Raw genomic sequence first — 23405 nt, 5'->3', positions numbered from 1 at the left:
TTTGACTGGGCATAACTTTCACATGGAACATCAAAAATTCCCCACTCAAAGCCTATTTTGAAGGAAATTGGATTCTCTACAACTTTGTCCCTCACAAGCCAGGGCTAAAAATGCTTCATTTGGGAGGTACAAAGCAAAAGATTACAGGTCATTTTCAGGCATCCTTCAAAAGCAGTTTTTTGTCAAAGAAGATATGATCAAGATAAAAGCCCCAAATGAAAAATATATTCCAAAGTGGCTTATAGAGGACCTCTTGAGGTTTCCAAAAAGCTTAGAACTCCCTCATAGCTTAAAAATTGAGTGAGATATGATTGATCAAAGTTGGGTGATTTTTGGAGGTAAAATGTGAAAAAGAAGGTTCAAATTGAGAAACTTTGCAAATGGGCCTATGGTTTTTTGATGCAATCTTGGTCCACAAGTCATTAGCATGCCTAAAAACACTTGCCACGAAATTTAGTATTATATTTGATTTAATATGATTTTTTTATTTCATTTTTATGATTTAATTAAGAAAAATCAAATATTTTGGTAAGGAAGATATATTGATTGATTCCAATCAATATTAATGACAAAATATATTGCAATTTTCGTGACAATTGGATTGAGAAAGAATAAATTAAATCTTGGCCAAAATAGAAAGATTGTATTCAAAGAAAAAAAATCAATTTTCACAAACTTGGAAAGATTGGATTTAAGGACCTTGGGCTTGGTTTTTTAACCTAATTCTGTCCTTCTATAAGTACTGAACACAAGGCACAAGGATAGGGGTTGCAAAATCTGGAGAAAAGAGAACTTGCAAGAACTTCAAAAGTCACTCAAAACTTGGATTCGGGTTCAGAGAATTGGAGGCTTTCAGGGAGATTTAAAGGTTCCAAAAGCTTCCTCAGGAGATTTGGAACGTGTCTGGATCGCTGCTCTACATCAACAACCCTAGAATATCCTCCAATTTGTCAAAGTAAGTGGTTCTGAAACTTGGATCGATTAGAGCAATTCACGCATTCTTACATGTTTTTAATGATATATTCTGCTTGAGTATGATGCTATGATTGTTTCTGGGTCATTTGTTTGGAGTTTACACGTTTAAATTAGGTTCCACCATTGGAGGCCGAATTGAAGTTTTAGGGTTTGATTTTGGGGTTTTCGTTTAGGGGTTAAATTAGGTTTAATTAAAGGCATCATCAAACTCACGGGGTTGGGACGAAGAGGATGACAGGGTCGCGAAAAATTTATGATCATATATGAGTTGTTCGCTATTTTTTGCTTAGGTTGCTACGATACAAACCCATAGCCAAATCGTAGCTAAATGTCCAAAAAAGAACCAGGTCTGGTGGGGAAGATGATGATGTGTCCCCATCCGGTTGGACCATTCAAAATTGCGCGCGCGTTCTCTTTTACGTGCTTCACGTTTTTATATAGCAATGGGTGCGTGTCTTGAACAATTGAGGCATCTGGTTGGGTTGGTTAAAAGGTGCGTACGGGAGTGGAGGGTCACAGGTTCGAACCCTCCCTCCAACATTATTTTTATTAAACAGACATGCTTCTTGGTTCTGTACGCTTGCAGCCTGGACGTACACCATGTGCCCTCAGATCTGGGCCTTTAATCCAATCACCCATGTAGATCCAACACCCAGGATGTAGCCCTATACTATATACCTTACTAACAACTACACCTAATCATAACCCTAATAAAACCTAATTAATCTTAATTATTTATTTGGTTTTAATTGAAATATCTTTTTTATATATTAATTATGTAATAATTATTTTTTAAATAAAAATAAATATATAATAATTATATTAATAATTTTAATTTGTTGTTCGTGCCGATTAAACCGATTAATCGCTATGGTCAACAATAATTTTAATTAAAATACAAATTAAATTATATTCGGTTAAATGGTTGCAACTATCTTATTAGTTGTGATGATTAATCCTTTCCTTTTTCTAACTTCAAATGTGTTATTCTTTTTAATCGAATCAATCGATTGCGAGGGGTAACAATACAAATTAAGCTATAAAATTAAAAAAATACCTTAATTCATTATTAGTGATAATCGAATCAATCGATTAAAATTGGTAGTGATACAATTTCTAATCTTTTAACTATGGTGATCGAATCTATTGGTCATTGCGGTTAATAGTACGAAATCAGGGTTGTACGCCCAAACCTTAAAATACTTCTCAAATCCATTCAAAAAATTACAAATTATCAAACTACGGTAGGCCACTCAAAAAGCCTCTAAAATCCATCTCAGATCAAAATCCAATTCTAAGGGCGTACAACCCTCCCCGAACTACGTAGACTCTGATCCTCCCTAAGGAGGTACGTAGGCACTTGGCAACAAGGCGAGTCCCCTTCCTTCAAATCCTAATCATGTTAATCTAATTAAATTTTGTCTGTTACCCTTCTTTATAAACCCTGCCATGAAACCCTTATCTTTGAAATATTAGCCTTTAGGAAAGGGTTGAGGGTGCCTAATACCTTCCCTCAACCTGATTATAATAACTTACCCTGGATCTTTAAAACTGCGTAGGGTTTCCTATTCGCCCTTCAGAATAGGTGGCGACTCTAAACCTTCGAATTTAGGGCAGGTTGCTACAATACCAAAAAAAAAAAACTTAGAGGGACGAAAATTAAAAACTCGCTAATTTACAAGGACCAAAAGTGCATTTAAGTCTTTATAATTAAATAATTTAGAGTTTATAAAAATAGAAGGCAAACGAAAAACAAACTCCACGATTTATAAAATTTATATAAAAGGTAACTTTGTCTACTATTAAAAAAAATCTCATCATTACTAACTTGCTAATATATATATATATATATATGGATAATTTCTCTACCCATCACAAAAATTTGGTAATATACCTTTAATCAATCACAAAAAATTGTTTAATTTTAACATATATAAATGATATCAAAGACGCTTCTCTGAGTGCATTTTGAGGAACATATATGTACTTTTATGTAATATATATAGGCAAATTCCTTTAGAGAGTTAAGTCACTTGACCGTGAAATATATGTCATTATTAAAGATAATTTTATGTACAAAATATACTAACTTGTTTGGATGGGACAATATTTTAAAATAATAATCTCTTTTATTGCAAATTATAATAATTTTTCATTTGCTTATGTTTCTTTTTCTGAACTTGAGATAAATATTGATGATGTGATGATGAAGATGATGAATAAAGAGAGGAAAAAAGATGGAGCTATATAAAAAAATACTATGCGTTGACAGTTCACTGTTACATTCAATAGACTATCAATTTCCTACCATCTATATTTCTTAAAAGCCTAATTAGTGTCGCGGTACCTTAACTTAATTTAAGATTTCACCTTGGTCGTTTATTTAATAAGTATTACTTTTTAGTCCTTAAAAACAATACCATTAGCCAACATAGTCAATTTTGTTAACTTTTAACTTTAACTAGTCAGAGACCCGTGCTGTCGCACGGGTGCATTATTTGTGGTGTAGTATTTTTTGAACGATACGAAAAATGTGAAGTAAAAAAGTTTGACCAAAGTGCATATGTAAAATGGAAATTAATCATTTAAAAGATTTTACTAATAAGATATTAATAGTATGAAAGTTAGATTTTAAGTTAAAATAATGATCCACAAAAAAAAGTTTAAGATAGGTTAAATAATCAAGAGCAAAAGGGGTCTATCCTTTGTAAGCAAATTTAATAGCTAAATTATAATGAATTAAAACTTTAAATTGTGAAATTGTTCGATTTTTATTGTTAATACATATTTGAATGGTTATAATTTATTCTTTCGTGTAATATGATAAAAATTTATAAAATCAAAATATTACAACAGATAATATGATTATACAAAATATAATGGTAAATTTGAAAATGATGTATTTAGATATTGTGAATTTAAATAGAATTTCATAATTGTAAAATAAATAATTACTATATAAACTCAATTATATTCAAATAATAATAAAAAACTTGTATGGAGAAAGAAAAAAAATTGATATTTGAAAATAAGAATTTTATCTTCAAATAAAGGTAATAATTTGATAGTGACCCGTAAGATAAAAAGTTAGTTGTTTAAATGACTATGCAGTATTATTCAATTTGATAAAATATTTTTTAATTTTATTGAAATTAAAAAGTAGATCAAATAGTATTTTTAATGATAATTAACAAAAATTTACTCATTGGTATCGGTAGTATTGATATTTGAAAATAAAAAACGACAAAATACTATTTTTAGTCCCATAAGTTAACCTCAGGTTCATTTTGGTCTCTTAACTTCAAAAAGTTTCAAATTGGTCCCTTAACTCTTCAAAAGGCGTCATTTTAGTCATTTTTGTCATATTAGCGACGGAAAAATTCAAAAATCAGTTGCTAATATGCCAAAAAGGACTAAAATGACGCTTTTTGAAGAGTTTAGGGACCAATTTAAAACTTTTTGAAGTTAAGAGATCAAAATGAACCCTGAGGTTAACCCTACGGAACCAAAAAAGATATTTTGTCATAAAAATTTACTTCTAGAAGACTTACTTATTAAAATAAAGTACACATTGTAGTGTGGTTATAGTGGCCCGTGAGATTGAACATTTTATTATCGTAATGTTCCATGTAATTTAATTATGTTGGTAGTGACCCGTAAATTAAAAAATTAATTGTCTATCGCGACTATTGAATATTATTCAATAAAATAAAATAAATTATTAATTTTATTAAAATTAAAAAATAAATTAATTATTATTTTTAATAATAAAATAAATAAAATTGATTAATCAACCTAACATTTATTAACTTTGAATTTAATAATTTATTATGATACACTAAACTAATAAATTTAGGTACACTTTGAATTTAATTATTTATTATGATACATTAAACTAATTATTCTATGTCCCAATGTAATCATATGATATGAACTCACTATTTACGTAGGGTTAGTGTAGGGTAAAATTATGCAAAAATCTAATTATTCTCTATCAATTATTCTATATATTAATTATAAATTTAAAATGAATTATTTATTTATAAAAAAAATAATCATGTAAATTGTCAATTGCATTAAATAATAATACGGAAAAAAATCTTGTGAAATAGAAAAAGAAAAATTTAGAAAAAACAACCCCGTAAAATCAACAATATAAACTCAAATAAAAATAATTTTAAGGCAATTCGCAAAAGTTGCATTATTATTTTTAATTTTTGTTTTTCTATTTAAGACATCTTTTAATAATAATATCTTTTAATAATAATATTTTATTTCATTGTGTATTTTTAGTCAAAAATAGCCAAGTCACTCTTTTTTAGGAAACAATCAATCTAATAAAATAATTAAAAATTTACATTTAATTTGTGGAGTTTTAATTATTTTGATTCAATTGTTTTTTCCTACTATAGTCCTTTTAACCTAGTCCACAAAACCTTCACGTAACATCCATTATGCATATTCATTCATAAAAAACACATTGTTTGTACATAGTTTCCACCATAAGTTCTAACACGCAACTTACTCACAATGCCTTGGCTTCACGTCTTTTTTACTAAAATTTGCTGTAAATAACTTTTCTTCTCTCAAACCACCATAAGTTTTTTAACAATTTCACTAAACTATAAAAAGTCTTGTTCGATGTACATAATTCAATCTCGGCGTTCACACAACACCATACAAAGCACCACCATCAATCGAACAATAACAACAACCTCAAAGCAACAACAACATTAATCTAAGTTCCGAGCAGTCGACTGCACCCTGCATCCAAGCCGCACCATCGAACAGCAGCCTCCGCGCCTCAATCGCACAAGCTTCGCGCACACACCAACTGCTGGAGACCCACAACAGAATATTTAGCATAGAATTAGAATTAATATTTAAATCAATACATATGTTTTAAAAACCTGTAAAAATTAAAGCCTATAATTTTATTGGAAGTAGCAGCTCACTCAAATCAGCAGAAAAATCTTTTGAACCATTTACTTTCTTTGAGGTTTGTTTTGATTATCAGAGGCAAACAAACTTGTCATCTAAACACAAACAACCAACAACTGACAAGATAAATCATGGAGATGTATGTTACATTGCCTTTAACAACTGACATCAAAGTTTTGTCCATGAGGCAATCACTATATCGGAGAAAAACCTGTTTCTTTAGAATAGATGAAAAGAATAGCTCATGCTACAAAACTATGGAATAACAATCATTCTACAATCATCAATCCTTCTATAAGTGGGAAAAATAAAAGTTGACATGGAAGAAATGAGAGAAATTTAATTTAAATAGACATTAAAAGCTTCCAGGTTCTCCTCAAAAAAAGGCATGACAAATTAATGTATCAGATCAGGTATAAAAATATCAGTGCCCAAGCCTTACCGAGTCTTTCAGTAAAATTTCATCCTCACTCAACTTTTGAAAATTTTTACAAAATATTATTATCATCAAGATCTCCATAATGAGCAAAGAAAAGAAGAAAATATAAAATAAAAAGGGTAAAATAAATAAAACAGATGCATTATATTATACAGATGAGATGGTGATGATTCTCGACGTGCTGGTCGCCAGACAACAAAAGGATTGTAGATACCATGCTTGACCTTGACATTGGGATGCATCAGCTTTGGACCCTAATTTCATGTTAGCCATTTAGGAAAAGGATTGAACATAAATTTTAGTGTTGTATTTATATCTAACAATGTAGCTTCTTTCAAATTTAAATTTCAATGTCACAAATTCTCAACAACCCACCAAAAAACAAAGCCAAATCCACACGTTCAGAATAAACTCAACAATAACACTTGAAAACCCTAAAATCACTCCATTTCATTTACCTAACAATCTAACCAACCCAGTTTAGGTTAACAACCAAATTCTCTTCCAAAATCAAACAAATACTCATCACAATGATAAAAGAACATAAAACACAAAACAAAACAAACAACAATAAAGCAAGAGCGATAAAAGAACAGAGAACACAAAATCAAACACAAGGTTAAGTCAAAGTAAAATCAACCCACAATGTGATAAATGAACAACAACACACAAAACTAAAGAAAAACAAACCATGATAAGTTAATATAGAGAAGAACATCACAGATGTCATACCCCAAAATTTGCCCTCATGTATTTGCGAATGCCGCCTTGCCACAAATAAGGTATTGACACATTTGGTAAGAGGGTGATGCTTGCGGGTACAAGGTCTCGGGTTTGAATCTCACTTCTGACTTTTTTTTCCATCTTTTTATTTTTACTAACTTTATTATTTATCACAAAAATGTCTTTTTTTTTGTATTATTAAATTGTATTTTCGTTTTTTATTTTAAATAAATTTCAAAAAAACATTAATTTTTCATTTAAATGTTGATTTCATGCTTTTTTTAATCAAAAAAAAATCTAAAATACAAAAAAATAATTGAATTGATTTTATTCCATTTTTTACTTTAGGATAGTTTTTATTGAAATTGATCAAAATAGTTAAAATTTAGATATCAGATCAAAATATTTATTTCAAATTTCAATTATGTGATCAAATTGTGATTTCATTCTTTTTAGTCTAACCTAAATAGACTAATATAAAAAGGGGAAGATTTTTGTGCATAGGGGAGGCCGACTGGCCGAAAAAAAGAAGGTACCTTTGCTGAATAAAAAACGTGGACGGGAGTGGAATCGCGGACGAATATTCGACTTGATTCATGCCAATCCAAGACTACTAATCAATTCCTCATGGTTCTCTGAAACTAATGGCATTGTTCCCATTCATCCACAACTTCAGAATCGCAAGCTAATCGGGTCACGGTTGTATCAAAATTTTCGACTTCGATTTCACATATTCGTGTAAACTTAATTAAATTTGATCGCATATGTTGGTTTGTATTGGTATTTCGACGACTTCTGTTTAGTTTAATTGAGTTTCTTTCGCAGATTAAGCAATTCACCATTGTTAGGTTGGAAAAGCTTCGAATTGGGGTTTTGCAAACTGGGTGAAATTAGGAGAAACTAATACTATGGGTATGCTCAGGGGTTCGGTTATGGTTAATTTGAGATATCTTTTTGGATTTATTGTTGATTATTTGCAGGTATTGGGGTGAAGGTTTAAGACCACAAGTGAAAATTGTGGCCTAAAGCCACTGTGTTATTCTTCAACCGTGAAGAAGAAGAACAGATCCCGCATCTGTTTCTTTTTTTTTTAATTTTTTAATTCGCATCGTTTTCATATATCTATGTTTGGGGTCCTCAATTTAACATGAAAACGCTACAGCGCGAATTGCTAGTGAAAGCGATCATTGACCAAGAGGGAGGGGTTCGATCCCCAGTTCCCTTCGTTTCCATGTGAATTTTTTTATTAACAACACTTCTGGCAGATCCCATGTTGTTGGCTAAGTCATGCGTACCATGTTCCCTCACATATAGACCGTCAGATTAGCTGCCAACGAGATCCAACGCACCTGAGATGGAGGTGCATACTATGGGCACTCAACTCACTCACATGTGATCCAAGCCAGGTTCCTTCTATTATTTATTTATTTATTTAATTAGTTAAGTTTAAATGATAATTATATATGGTTTAATTTAATTAAGTTATAAAATTAGGATTAGAATAATAAAACTAGGATTAGGGTTAGGATTATAATATGTCCCGATTATGTCGATTATTCGACTTAATTATTTTAATTATATAAATCACAACAACCTTAGAGAAATATATTAAGATATTAGGGTTTGCTCCCTCCCATTTGGGCTAAAGTATCAAAACATTAGGATTCAAATTATTATTCGTTACGACTAAATTTATTGGTCGCGATGATTAATAATCGATTAATTTAATTAATCAAATCCTATAAATTAAAATACTAATATTTATTTTGCTAAATGGTTTTAACCATCTTATTGGTTGCGATGATTAGCCTATGTTCCCATTTAAATTCCTTATTCTTTTTAATCGAATTAATCGGTTGCGAGGGATAATGATACAAATTAATTATTAAATTATTAAAATACTATAATTCGTTATTAGTAATAATCAAATTAATTGATTAAAATTGGTAACGATACAACTTTCAATCTGTTAACTATGGCGATCGAATCTATTGATCGTTGCGGTTAATAGTGCCATACCAAATCAGGGTTGTACGCCCAAAACTTCAAAACACTCAAAATACACTAAAACCACGATACTACGGTGTTTCAACACTGCGATGTTCACAACTACGATAAGGTAACTCAAAATACCTTCGAACAGTCGTATTTCAAAACAACTTCAAAAAAAATTCAAATACATTCCATTCAACTCTAAGGGCGTACAACCCTTCCCCGAACTACGTAGACTCTGATCCTCCATAAGGAGGTACGTAGGCACTTGGCAACAAGGCGAGTCCCCCTCCCAAAAATCTCAACTTTCCCCCTATTCAATTCCTTAGCTATTAACTTTAACATTTAGCCATAAAACTTGACCCTTAGATTCAAAGCCAATAGGAAAGGGTTGAGGGTGCCTAGCACCTTCCCTCGACCTGAATATAGTATCTTACCCCGATCTCTATACTGCGTAGGGTTTCCTATTTGCCCTCACATATTTTCATATGTCATTTTATTTCAAATAATTGACATAACCCAGTCGGTAAGGATTTGAGTGTACAAGAGTGCGAGGTCCCGAGTTCAAATCCTACTTCTAACTTTTTCTTTTATTTGCTTTCTAACTTTAGTTTTAATTTTTATTTCCACTTATTATCAAAAATCACAAAAATAAGTTCTTTTTATTATTTAAAGTATTATTTTCGTTTTCCGTTTTAGGAGTATTTTTAAAAAATATTATTTTTTCATTTAAATGTTGATTTTATGCATTTTATAGCTCAAAAAAATCTAAAATAAAAAATATTAATTTTAGATACCAAAATCAATGTAAATAAAATTTGTATTAATGATTTTAATGTAAATATATTTTCCTTTTTTGTTAGACCTAATTTGTTAATATAAAAAAGAACATACAGGGAGGGGGGTTTTTTGGGGTGGTTTTTGCGGCAAGAAGACCCTGGGCAGAGGAGAAAGAAAACAGTGAATGATGGTGGAGGTGCAAACCGAGTTTCGTTGCGATTCTGACCATTCCAAACATCCAATAAGCTTCCTCGATCCTCTCTGAGTGGAGTTCGATGCCCACAAGCAGCCAAAACGCTAAGGAGGTCGCATCTACAAGCCATGGTTTGCGTCAAAAAAGTTGAATCCGATTATGCCAAACGACGCGTTATAAACAAGATTCGATGGTTTATTTGTGTTCATAATTGTATTTAGAACGCGTTTGGATTAATTAATTGAAGTTTCTGTGCAGATTTATGATTTCACCATTATTAGGTTTTGAAACTTTAATTTGGGGATACTATGTTAGAGGTGAAATTGGCCGGAATTAGGGGTTCCATCGTATTCGACGCGATTGCGTTGAGTTAATCCATGGTTTTATTTGTCATTTATTGGTTGTGTTTCACAAAGAAGAATTATGCAGGGATGGAGATACACGAAGTCGCAGGGAAGAAGGCGAAGATCCCACGTGCAGATTTTCGTTTAAAAGTTTTCACTGTTCCGTTTTTATATATTACTCAGCGTTTGTGTTATTTACAGAAGATGCTAGATGAACGAATGGCAAAAGCGAAATGCAGGTGAAGGGAGGTACGCTGGTTCGAGTCCCAGCTCCCACGTTTAATTTTATGAATAAACCAGCTTCGTGATTCCATGCGCGCACTTCCAGAAGACTTACATTGCACCCTCACATCCAGGCCATAGGATCCCATCACCATCAGATCTAAAGGGCCAGAATATGGTCCTCACCATAGGCATCAAGGGGCGCACCACATAAGATAACACGCCCAGGTTTCTTTACATATTTTCTTATTTGTTTAGTTATTTAGATTAATATTAAGTAAATATATTTAATTTGATCTATTTATTTAATCAAGATTAGAAATATAATTAGGATAATAAATTAGGACTAGGGTTTAGAATTATATCTTCCCGATTATTTTGATTACTCGATTATTCGAGTTAATTAATTTAATTAATTTTAATTATTGTAAATCACAAAACCCTAGAAAATTGTTATCAAGGCATTAGGGTTTGTTCGATCCCATTAGTTTTCTAGCCAAAATAATAGGATTTAATTTGTTATTCGTTTAGACTAAATCTATTGGTCGCGATGGGTAATAATCAATCCTTTAAATAATTAAATATAAATTAAGATAAATAATTTTATTCGGCTAAAAAGGTTTCAACCATTTTTATTGGTTGCGATGATTAGCCTATTTCCCTCATTTTAATTCATTATTATTTTTAATCGAATCAATCGATTACGAGGGATAATGATACAAATTAAATCGTTTAAATTTCTAAAAAATACTTTCATTCGTTATTAGTGATAATGGAATCCATCAATTAAAATTGGTAACGATCTAACTACTAATCTGTTAACTATGGTAATTGAATCAATCGATTATTGCGGTTAATGGTACAAATTAAAATCAGGGTTGTACGCCCAAATCTAAAACACACTAAACCACGACACTACGGATTTTTATCCTAGGCAACTCAAAATGCCTTTCAGATCAAATTCAAACTACGATAGGCCATTCAAAAAGCCTCCAAACAACTTTAAACACCTCAAATTCAAATTCTAAGGCGTACAACCCTGTCCCCGAACTACGTAGACTCTGATTCTCCATAAGGAGATACGTAGGCACTTGGCAACAAGGCGAGTCCCCCACCCTAAAATCTAATTTTTTTTCCCCTATTCAAATTCCTTAGCTATAAACCTTTCCATAAACCTTCATCTTTGAAATGTTAGCCTTTAGGAAAGGGTTGAGGGTGCCTAACACCTTCCCTCGACCTGAATATAGTATCTTACCCTGATCTCTATACTGCGTAGGGTTTCCTATTCGCCCTTCAGAATAGGTGGCGACTCTCTAAGTCATAATTTTTAGGCAGGTTGCTACAGCTGGCGACTCTGCTGGGGACATCACTTAATGGTGAATTATTATGCTCCTATAGGTTTTGGCAGAGTTTAGGTTTTTGGCGAAACATTTAGGTTTGTGGCAAACTTTTTAGGGTTTGGCTAATTTGCCATTTTAGGGTTTATTTATTTTTTATAAATATTTAAAATTTTTATTTATTTATTTATTTATAATTTCATCTTTTACATCAATTAAATTAAATACCTGTTTATTTAAAAAAAAAAGTATATGTTTATTTAAATATTTGCTGCGTATTGTATTTTTTTAAATCGCAAGCGACTGGAGTTCAAGGTTAGTTTTAAATATTTAAATTTTATTTATTTATTTATTTTCCTTTTCAATTTCATTACTGCAATTTAATTAAATATTTATTTAAGTGAATATTTATTCCTATTATATTTGCTGGTGTTTTTTTTTATGTTGTGTTAAACCCTAAGTGTGGGAGTTAACTTTGAGACCAATAGGGGAGTATGAATCTCCTACGAGTCTCATTGATAATTCCACTCGGAGTGGGTTGAGTATTCGGAAATGTCCAAAACGAGGCTTGACTTTGTTGAGGGCAGGACTGGATACTTGGCTGATCTCTCCGGGAACCTACCCCAAAAATTCGAACCTCATGGATAAAATGAGTTGTTCTAAAACCCAAAGAGACAAAAAGTCTCGGAGGCTACGAACGACCCCATGAGACCTTCTAGAACCCCCATAAAAAGGTTGGCTCCCTAGAGCCCCCTACGTCGAACCTATGAACTTAGGACTTTTGTGCTTTTGTGCTCATTATATGTTTGCAATTTATATACTTCGAATGTCTATACGTTTCAATTTTGCAGGTATCCCTACGTGGTCCCTAGCCTGTAGGGATTCTAACTTCAAAGATCATGTCTTTCCCACGAAGGACATCACCATCTATGCATCCCTTAGCCTGTAGGGATTTTATTTTTATATCCTCGTATTCTTGCAAATACGTGTCCTTCCCACGAAGGACATCTTCGCTTACGCACGTCGATTGGCTTCTCAATAGCCATGAGACTAAGTGACTGTCATGAACAGTCACTCCGCGCCCGCACCTACGCACTCCCTAACCTGTAGGGATTTTACTTTTATATCCTTGTATCTACAACTGCGTGTCCTCCCACGAAGGAAATTTCCATTAACGCACGTCAATTGGCCCCTCGATGGCCATGCGATCTAGTGACTGTCTCGAACGGTCACCTCGTGCCTACACCTACGCACTCCCTAGCCTATAGGGATTTTCTTTCACACTCGTGCGTTTTCACAACGACGCGTCCTTCCCCGAAGGACAACTTCATTAGCATGCGTTCGATTGGCCTCTCGATGGCTATGAAATCTAGTGACTGTCCTGAACGGTCACTCCATGCTTATTCCCGCGCACCCTCTAACTTGTAGGGTTTGGATCTCCATTTACACATCACATCCCTAGCATGTAGGGATTTCTCTTCGTCCATATCGTCCTTAGATAGGTTGTGTTCCGCATAGAGAACCTTCCCACGAGGGACAAATTCATTGGTACACGTCAATTGGCTTCTCGATGGCCATGAGATTGAGTGACTGTCTTGAATAGTCACTAGCCTCTATCTTCTACATACTCCCGAATCTAAGGGATTTCCCTTAGCGTGTCATAACATTTACCCTGTAAAGATTCCAAGAGGGTCTAATGTCGCCTCTAAGGCTATCCCTAGGATCATATGTTACACGTCTGCATTGCATACACGGAGTTACAATATAAGGAGTCTCTCTCTTACGCATGCATTCGCATTTTCATGCAGTCATAAATTTGCATCTACATTTGCATTTCTATCTTCACTCGCATCCACACTTACCGCGCTAGCCGGTTTCCCAAAATTCCCGAAGAAGATCAAAGGATCGTAGACTATGGAGAAAGGAGGATAAATTATTGAGAAGGATCTTAACCTTACAAGGAGAAAAAAGGATGCCTTTCGCCATGCCAGCCACATGTCCATGCCTTGTCATAACAGGATTATAAATACAATAAAGGTTTTCATCGAGCAAGGACCAGTTCAACAAAGAGTTCCCTCATAGATACACTCAAGATGTATCTAGTTATAAAGGGGTTCATCTTAGAACATATCAAACTTTCGAGGACGCTCTATGATAACCTGGGGGCAAGGATTAGTCCAACTGGGGCAATATCCTGAACAAAGAGGCATAACTACGATGGAGGGAATTCGACATATGTCAGCCCCACACCAAGAAAAAAGGGTCATAAGTGATACTATCCTTAGGAAAAGCAAAAGAGGTTCAGTCAAAGGAAACTCATGAAGTTCCGATACGACGAAAACCCACCGCTAACGATTTATTCCCGCCAGGTTTGACATGTCCAAAGAAAATTCGAGGTTGCCCTCACTTCTACAAGTTTAAGAATCTAAGGAGTGAAACAAGGTCAGTGGATCTACAAAGGAGATTATCCCTAGGATCAATAGGTGTTTACCGTGCTCACAATTTCAACCCTTACGACCGCTAAGTGTTACTCAAGATAAAAGTTGTACCTTCGGATTAGTAATTCTAATGGGACAACCATGCAGGTTTTGGAGCCAATTCATTCACTCACTATCATGACTTTCCAGTCACACACTTCTATTTTTAGGGTTATTAACAAACTTGAGGGAGAATGACGAATACAAAAACTAAGTCCTGCTAAATATATGCTTTCAAGGTAAGACCGAGCTGAGGATGTACAGGCATTGTTTCCATTCCCAAACAGTGGAGATATAAGGATGTTAATCCCTCGTCACCCCCTCGAGCCAGGAGTTGGAGTTTTCTTCTACCTTTTAAATAAACCTTGATTTCAACCAGGGTCAGGGTAGATTTCAATTAATTCAATGGCGTATTTTGGTTGTCAAGAGAATCAATCAATTCAAGCAAAGGTTCAAGCATATTTTCTTCCTCGCGTTCATCCAAGAATGAGGGAGCAATGGAGATGACATTCACAACATCTTCTCCCTCAATACATCATCCAAGATCGAGGAAGTATCAAATTCGAAGCTTACAAATCAAAAACAAACATGGTAGTCACAATATTCAATATTCAACATACAAGGATCAAATATCAAAAGAGCATTCAAAAGAAAAACGCCCGCTAAGTCAAAATGAAAAATCTTAGGAAGATGACTTAGGCAAAAATTAGGGCATCCCGATGGATCAAACTCAAAAGAGTTGGCTCATGCAAAAATAAGGGATAAAAACAAAGGCGAAATACAAAGGATAATCTTGTGACTGCTAAACCATCAAAGCTTCACATCAATGCTTGGATCTTTACAACATATGTCATCAAAGTTTGGATCTCTACTAAGGCTTCTGCTCAACATCGAAACTAAAACGATTCTCTTGCAAACAAAGCACATCCATTGGATTAGGCGAATTTTTAGGATCTGGAGAACATCAAGGAGAAAGGGGTGGGATAAATAAAATTTTGAGCCTTATATCAATCGTTTCTTAAAACATGAACCAGGCCAAGTTACAACATTTAAAAGTCCTAATTGAGGCAAGGTTAACTACGAAAGCATATTAAGCAGGAATTTGTTATACTGACTCCTATGTTTGTTAAAACTACTTCTAATCACTATGCTTCTTCAAGCATTCTTTTCAAAACCATCCAGTCCTAATTCATAACGGACTTCGATTTCAAAACTTGCATACGCATTCCATTGGAGCTACTTCTCAAAAAGTACGACACCATCTACGAGTATACACTTAGCATCGAGGAAATCTCGAAATGGGTTAATCAAAGGTGATCATTTCTAATAAAGACCCTGGAGTCGGGGGAACCACATCTAGGGGGTTCTCCTAAACAGGGGCAAAAATTTCAAGGAGCACAGGGGCATACAATCGAACATCCTATTAACTAGGGGCAGTCTTCCTAAAGGTTCAATCGACTTGGGGCACATCTCAAAGCAATCTCAAACAGGGGCATGTCAGACATGGGAAGAATTCAAATTCAAAGGATAGAACACTATGGATAACCTTCCATGACCTGGAGATCAGGGGCACACCCTTCAATCTAAACGTCGAAGCATATGACAAGGCTATTTCCTGGGGGCACTTCCCTCGTAAGCATTTTTTTCCCACAAAAATATTGGGGCAATGGATATCAAGTCCATAAGACGCACAACAAAAAGAAAAGGCGCCTTCATGCTTTACAACCTTGAATCAATCTCTCTCCTAACTACGATCTACAAAGTTCAAGAAATAGGTGTTGAGAAATCGCGCTAGCATCCAACAACCTTACAACATTATCAAAATATACACGCTTTGGTTATCAACAACCTATCATTGAAGCATCATGCAAATACATATAAGTCATGCATTGCATACATTGGCAGATACATTACACCACACCTTTTATAGGTAGTCTTCTTTAAGACAAATCCTACGATCCTTTTTAGGAACCTTTTCAGGTAGTCTTTTCTAAGACATTCATCATCCTTTCTAGGAACCACTTCAGGCAGTCTTATTTAAGATAAATTGTCATCATTTCCAAGAACCTTTTTAGGTGGTCTTCTCTAAGACATTCTTTTTCTTTAAACCTTTCTAGGTAGTCTTCTCTAAGACAATCATCGTCGTTTCCAAGAACCTTTTTAGGTAGTCTTCTTTAAGACATTCTAAGAACTTTTCTAAATAGTCTTCTTTAAGACATTGCCATTCCAAGAACCTTTTTAGGTAGTCCTTTTTAAGACATTCCATTTGCTAAGAACCTCTTCAGGTAGTCTTCTTTAAGACATTCTACAAACCTTTTTAGGTAGTCTTCTTTAAGACATTCCATTTCCAAGAACCTTTTTAGGTAGTCTTCTTTAAGACATTCTACAAACCTTTTTAGGTAGTCTTCTTTAAGACATTCCATTTCCAAGAACCTTTTTAGGTAGTCTTCTTTAAGACATCCTACAAACCTTTTTAGGTAGTTTTCTTTAAGACATTCTTTTCTAAGAACTTTCCTAGGTAGTCTTTTCTAAGACATTCGTTTGCCCTTTCCAAAAACCTTTTTAGGTAGTCCTTTTGGACATCTTTCAACCTTTCCAGACGGTCTTCTTCAAGACATCCCTTATCCTTCGCTAAAAAAAAAAACCCTTTTCAGGTAGTCTTCTTTAAGACAAAATTTTATCCTTTCTAAAAACCTCTTCAGGTAGTCTTCTTTAAGACAAATTCTCATATCCATTCCAGAAGCCTTTTTCAAGTAGTCTTATAGAAGACATTATTTCGTTCCCACTCATTACATCAATCAACATATACATGAGCATAAGCATTATCCACATACATAAACGTTATCCACCCGCCTTCCGGTAGCCTTACCGATGCCAGTAACCTTACTGAGGTATTCTTCTCAATCACCTGATTGATGCTTTCCGGTAACCTTACCGATGCCAGTAAATTTACTGAGATACTCTTTCCAATCACCTGATTGATGTTTTTCGGTAACCTTACCGATGCCAGTAACCTTACTGAGATTTATTTTCCAATCACCTGATTGATGTTTTCCGGTAACCTCACCGACGATAGCAACCTTGCTGTTCATTTCACGCATCAGCATACATACATACACACTAGCATATGCATATCATCTAATGCATTCACATATCACAAAAAGCCCAATTTTTATTGGCCATCCAAATCATTTTCAAAGTCAGTTCCCGTCTGATTGTTACATCAAAATCCAGTTCCCGTCTGGTAGTCAGTTCCCGTCTGACTGTTACATCAAAATCCAGTTCCCGTCTGGTAGTCAGTTCCCGTCTGACTGTTACATCTAAATCCAGTTCCCGTCTGGTAGTCAGTTCCCGTCTGACTGTGACAACAACCCAATCTCCGACCCTCGAGTCGTGAGTCTAAAAACAGGTGAATCTCTTTCACGCAGGTATGCTTGTCGGAATCATGGCAGGCAATTCCTTTAGTCCCGGAGAAATTTGTCCGAACCAAGGCAAATGATCCTAATGGTGTAGGTGAAATTTGTCCGAACCAGGGCAAATGATCCAAATAGTGTAGGTGAAATTTGCCCGAGCCAGGGCAAATGATCCAAATGGTGCAGGTAAGTTTGCGATAACCCTCGCAAATGATCCTATTGGTGCAGGAACCTTTCCAGGCAGTCTTCTTTAAGACATATTCCATCCTTTTCAAGAGCCTTTCCAGGCAGTCTTCTTTAAGGCGTATTCCATCCCTTCTAGGAGCTTTTCCAAGCAAACAGGGTTTCACAAAGGGTTTTACAACAATATCTTCAAAGGGTTTCTCAACTGGGTTTATAACATTAGTCCCTCGGCAGTGATCTTCTCCAAAACATCATCGATAACACGCAAAGGTTTTATCTTTCTTTTCAGAATTACTAACATACTTCAACTAACACAACTGACAATCATGCATCATTCAACTAACATACCTCATTCATACACAATGCATATACATACATCATTCTCATTTATTTTGAGAGGCTCATTGCATCATACATTGCATGCATCATAACATTGCATAAATTTCAAGTTACCTTTTTTGGCCGTGCTACAATCGAAACACAGTGATTCCTTTCGAAAGCGTCTGATTCACATTCTAAAAAAGGAGGGGTATTTACCTTGGGTGGCATCTTGTAAGCCCATCTCCCACGGGATTTCTTCCCAACAAAGGCAAATTTCAGGGCATTTCAGTGTTCAATCATCTTCTACCTTTAGATCATGATAGGCAGACGTGCCTATTCGACTCTTCAGGTTTAAGAAGATTGAACAGGGGCAGCTGTCATACCCCAAAATTTGCCCTCACATATTTTCATATGTCATTTTATTTCAAATAATTGACATAACCCAGTCGGTAAGGATTTGAGTGTACAAGAGTGCGAGGTCCCGAGTTCAAATCCTACTTCTAACTTTTTCTTTTATTTGCTTTCTAACTTTAGTTTTAATTTTTATTTCCACTTATTATCAAAAATCACAAAAATAAGTTCTTTTTATTATTTAAAGTATTATTTTTGTTTTCCGTTTTAGGAGTATTTTTAAAAAATATTATTTTTTCATTTAAATGTTGATTTTATGCATTTTATAGCTCAAAAAAATCTAAAATAAAAAATATTAATTTTAGATACCAAAATCAATGTAAATAAAATTTGTATTAATGATTTTAATGTAAATATATTTTCCTTTTTTGTTAGACCTAATTTGTTAATATAAAAAAGAACATACAGGGAGGGGGGTTTTTTGGGGTGGTTTTTGCGGCAAGAAGACCCTGGGCAGAGGAGAAAGAAAACAGTGAATGATGGTGGAGGTGCAAACCGAGTTTCGTTGCGATTCTGACCATTCCAAACATCCAATAAGCTTCCTCGATCCTCTCTGAGTGGAGTTCGATGCCCACAAGCAGCCAAAACGCTAAGGAGGTCGCATCTACAAGCCATGGTTTGCGTCAAAAAAGTTGAATCCGATTATGCCAAACCACGCGTTATAAACAAGATTCGATGGTTTATTTGTGTTCATAATTGTATTTAGAACGCGTTTGGATTAATTAATTGAAGTTTCTGTGCAGATTTATGATTTCACCATTATTAGGTTTTGAAACTTTAATTTGGGGATACTATGTTAGAGGTGAAATTGGCCGGAATTAGGGGTTCCATCGTATTCGACGCGATTGCGTTGAGTTAATCCATGGTTTTATTTGTCATTTATTGGTTGTGTTTCGCAAAGAAGAATTATGCAGGGATGGAGATACACGAAGTCGCAGGGAAGAAGGCGAAGATCCCACGTGCAGATTTTCGTTTAAAAGTTTTCACTGTTCCGTTTTTATATATTACTCAGCGTTTGTGTTATTTACAGAAGATGCTAGATGAACGAATGGCAAAAGCGAAGGGCAGGTGAAGGGAGGTACGCTGGTTCGAGTCCCAGCTCCCACGTTTAATTTTATGAATAAACCAGCTTCGTGATTCCATGCGCGCACTTCCAGAAGACTTACATTGCACCCTCACATCCAGGCCATAGGATCCCATCACCATCAGATCTAAAGGGCCAGAATATGGTCCTCACCATAGGCATCAAGGGGCGCACCACATAAGATAACACGCCCAGGTTTCTTTACGTATTTTCTTATTTGTTTAGTTATTTAGATTAATATTAAGTAAATATATTTAATTTGATCTATTTATTTAATCAAGATTAGAAATATAATTAGGATAATAAATTAGGACTAGGGTTTAGAATTATATCTTCCCGATTATTTTGATTACTCGATTATTCGAGTTAATTAATTTAATTAATTTTAATTATTGTAAATCACAAAACCCTAGAAAATTGTTATCAAGGCATTAGGGTTTGTTCGATCCCATTAGTTTTCTAGCCAAAATAATAGGATTTAATTTGTTATTCGTTTAGACTAAATCTATTGGTCGCGATGGGTAATAATCAATCCTTTAAATAATTAAATATAAATTAAGATAAATAATTTTATTCGGCTAAAAAGGTTTCAACCATTTTTATTGGTTGCGATGATTAGCCTATTTCCCTCATTTTAATTCATTATTATTTTTAATCGAATCAATCAATTACGAGGGATAATGATACAAATTAAATCGTTTAAATTTCTAAAAAATACTTTCATTCGTTATTAGTGATAATGGAATCCATCAATTAAAATTGGTAACAATCTAACTACTAATCTGTTAACTATGGTAATTGAATCAATCGATTATTGCGGTTAATGGTACAAATTAAAATCAGGGTTGTACGCCCAAATCTAAAACACACTAAACCACGACACTACGGATTTTTATCCTAGGCAACTCAAAATGCCTTTCAGATCAAATTCAAACTACGATAGGCCATTCAAAAAGCCTCCAAACAACTTTAAACACCTCAAATTCAAATTCTAAGGCGTACAACCCTGTCCCCGAACTACGTAGACTCTGATTCTCCATAAGGAGATACGTAGGCACTTGGCAACAAGGCGAGTCCCCCACCCTAAAATCTCATTTTTTCCCCTATTCAAATTCCTTAGCTATAAACCTTTCCATAAACCTTCATCTTTGAAATGTTAGCCTTTAGGAAAGGGTTGAGGGTGCCTAACACCTTCCCTCGACCTGAATATAGTATCTTACCCTGATCTCTATACTGCGTAGGGTTTCCTATTCGCCCTTCAGAATAGGTGGCGACTCTCTAAGTCATAATTTTTAGGCAGGTTGCTACAACAGAGAGGGAAAAATTAAAGAACGATACAGTCTCAGATCAAACCTTAAACTAAGAAGGCGTAAATCTAATGCTTCTTGTGTATATCTGTAATCAAATTTATCGAAATCAAAAGAAAAGGAAAACGAAAAATCAGTAAGCGAAATTGAAGAGAGAATCAACAACATACCTGCGGGGTGATTTGCAAAGAACTGAGATTGAAGATAATGAACGAAGCTTTTCTGATTTGGTGCATAAAACTGATTCATCTTCTGTACTTCAACGGTTTGCGACGGCGGGGAGGAGTGTTCTAGGGTTTGAGTAGAGAGAAGAGGAAAGAGGGAGTGATAATTGAATCGTGAAGAGAGAGGAAACGTGGGGATATAGTGGGGTCGGACAAGTTGAAGGAAAATTGAAACAAAAAAGTTGGACCAATCAGATAGGAACACTTGTCACATAGAATGGAAAAGTAGTAGAAAAAGGTGAAAACTTTGTGTGTATTTAGTTGATTACAAAAATGTCCTTTTTTCTTTGAAAATGCAAATTGAGCCAGGGACAAATTAGTAAGTTTGGTCAATTGATTAGTATATGATAGATAGTTGATAGTTGATAGTTGATTATCTTAGGGGAGACAATTTTATTGTGTATCCACCAAAGACTTTGTTATTTTTTTTAATTTTAACAATTTGATCTTTTATAATAAAATCAGACGGCTGAAAATTGATAATCTACTGAATATAAATATAAATTGTCAACACATAATATTTGTTATATAAACTCATCTTCTTCCCTCTTCTACTTCACCATCTTCATCATCACACTTATCTCAAACCCAGAAAATTCATCTCAAACACAGAAAAAAATTATTTTAACATATTTTTTAACCAAATATGTTCAAAAGGTTGATTTGAGTTGTCAACACAACATTATAATGATACTGAAGTTTCTTAAGAGTGTCTACATGAAACAAAATTTTCTATTTCTTTCCAAGCACTTAATCACCCAAATAACCAACCATTTTCTTCCCATTCTTAAATTTGAAAAACATGTCTTCTCCTTCTTACATATCTTGCTCCTTTTGAACCCTATGAAACTCATCCACAATCTCGTCCACAAGCTCCAAAACATCGTCATTTGCATTAACAATTTATTCACAAGCATCATCGATGTCGGCGGGGAAAGATGTAACTAGACCACATATGTATTTTTAGGAACTAATTTGGTTTAACATTGAATGTGATTTTCTAGCGATTTCTTAAAGGATATGTCTGAACTCAAGGAAGTTATAGGGAAATCAAAAGTAGTTGTTGGTGGGAACATATATGGTTGAAGTGGAAAGGTCAAAAAAGTGGTGATTGAAGTCCATTGAGAAAGGTTTTTAGAGTTAGCTTTTTAAGAAATATGGTGAATGGAATGAAATGGATATTGTAGGTGAAAAATAGTGGTGAATGTGAATTTGTGAACAATGTTGTTTGTAACACCCCAATTTTACTTAAATTATTTTAATGATTATTTGTCATGTATACAAGGGATATAACTCTAGGCAAGGGTGGAGTTCTGATTATATACAAGGGATATAACTGTAGGCAAATTTATGATTGCATGTTAGGTTTGGGGGTAGACAATTTGTAGAGATTGTTCATTGTTAATGGAAATTGTATGCATTTGATGTGATCTTGATGCTTGGTTTGATGCATTTGATGTATGATGTTGATAATTACCTTGAAAAATCCATAAAAACTTGATGATTTTTGTGTGGGAAAATAGGGTTTTTTTGGGATTTTGAAGGGGGAAACTCGGAATAGCTTAAAATAGAGTTTTCTTGAAACTGCTACAGCAAGAATCGGTTCCCAGTTTGGGGGAACTGAGTTCCCAGACTCTCTGTATCCGAAAAATTGGAATTTTGGGGATGAGAACCGGTTCCAAGTTTGGGGGGACCGGGTTCCACTGAGTCGGAATGAAATTTTTCTTAAAAACTTCAAAGAGCCATAACTTTTGACTCGGATGTCCGTTTGAGGCGTCGTTCAAACCGTTAGAAAGCTAAAAACATTTCCTATCCTTTGATAATCATTTCCATAACAGTAGCCTAATATTTTGAGGGAAGAAATCCAAAATTAATAGTGATTTAGTATGTGTTTTGATACGAAGTACTGCATTGTTTACGAAGATGATGCGAGAGCAGTGTGTCTGCCTCATACATGATGTTTTATGATGATATTGATGTTGATTGCCTTTTGTGGAATTGTGTTGGATACCGTTGTTCGGTAAGTATCGTGTTGTTTA

The 23405-nt window shown here is 34.3% G+C and overlaps 1 long non-coding RNA gene across 2 annotated transcripts; it reads right to left on the bottom strand.

Annotated features, from left to right (window-relative positions):
• Nucleotides 1-5412: 5412 nt before the first annotated feature.
• On the bottom strand, nucleotides 5413-21539 carry LOC131601331 (uncharacterized). Of its 2 annotated transcripts, XR_009283644.1 has the most exons (3): nucleotides 21313-21527; nucleotides 21189-21230; nucleotides 5413-5812 (listed from the first exon to the last, which is right to left on the bottom strand). It is a non-coding gene; the product is annotated as an uncharacterized LOC131601331 (long non-coding RNA). The 2 variants fall into 2 exon arrangements; XR_009283643.1 differs by lacking the exon at nucleotides 21189-21230 and having other exon boundaries at nucleotides 21313-21539.
• Nucleotides 21540-23405: the final 1866 nt, after the last annotated feature.

The sequence above is a fragment of the Vicia villosa genome, linkage group LG5 (assembly GCF_029867415.1).
Source record: "Vicia villosa cultivar HV-30 ecotype Madison, WI linkage group LG5, Vvil1.0, whole genome shotgun sequence".
NCBI classification, from domain to species: domain Eukaryota; kingdom Viridiplantae; phylum Streptophyta; class Magnoliopsida; order Fabales; family Fabaceae; genus Vicia; species Vicia villosa.
The sequence above is the reverse complement of the archived record's forward strand: the minus strand, read 5'-3'. Positions and strand labels throughout refer to the sequence as shown.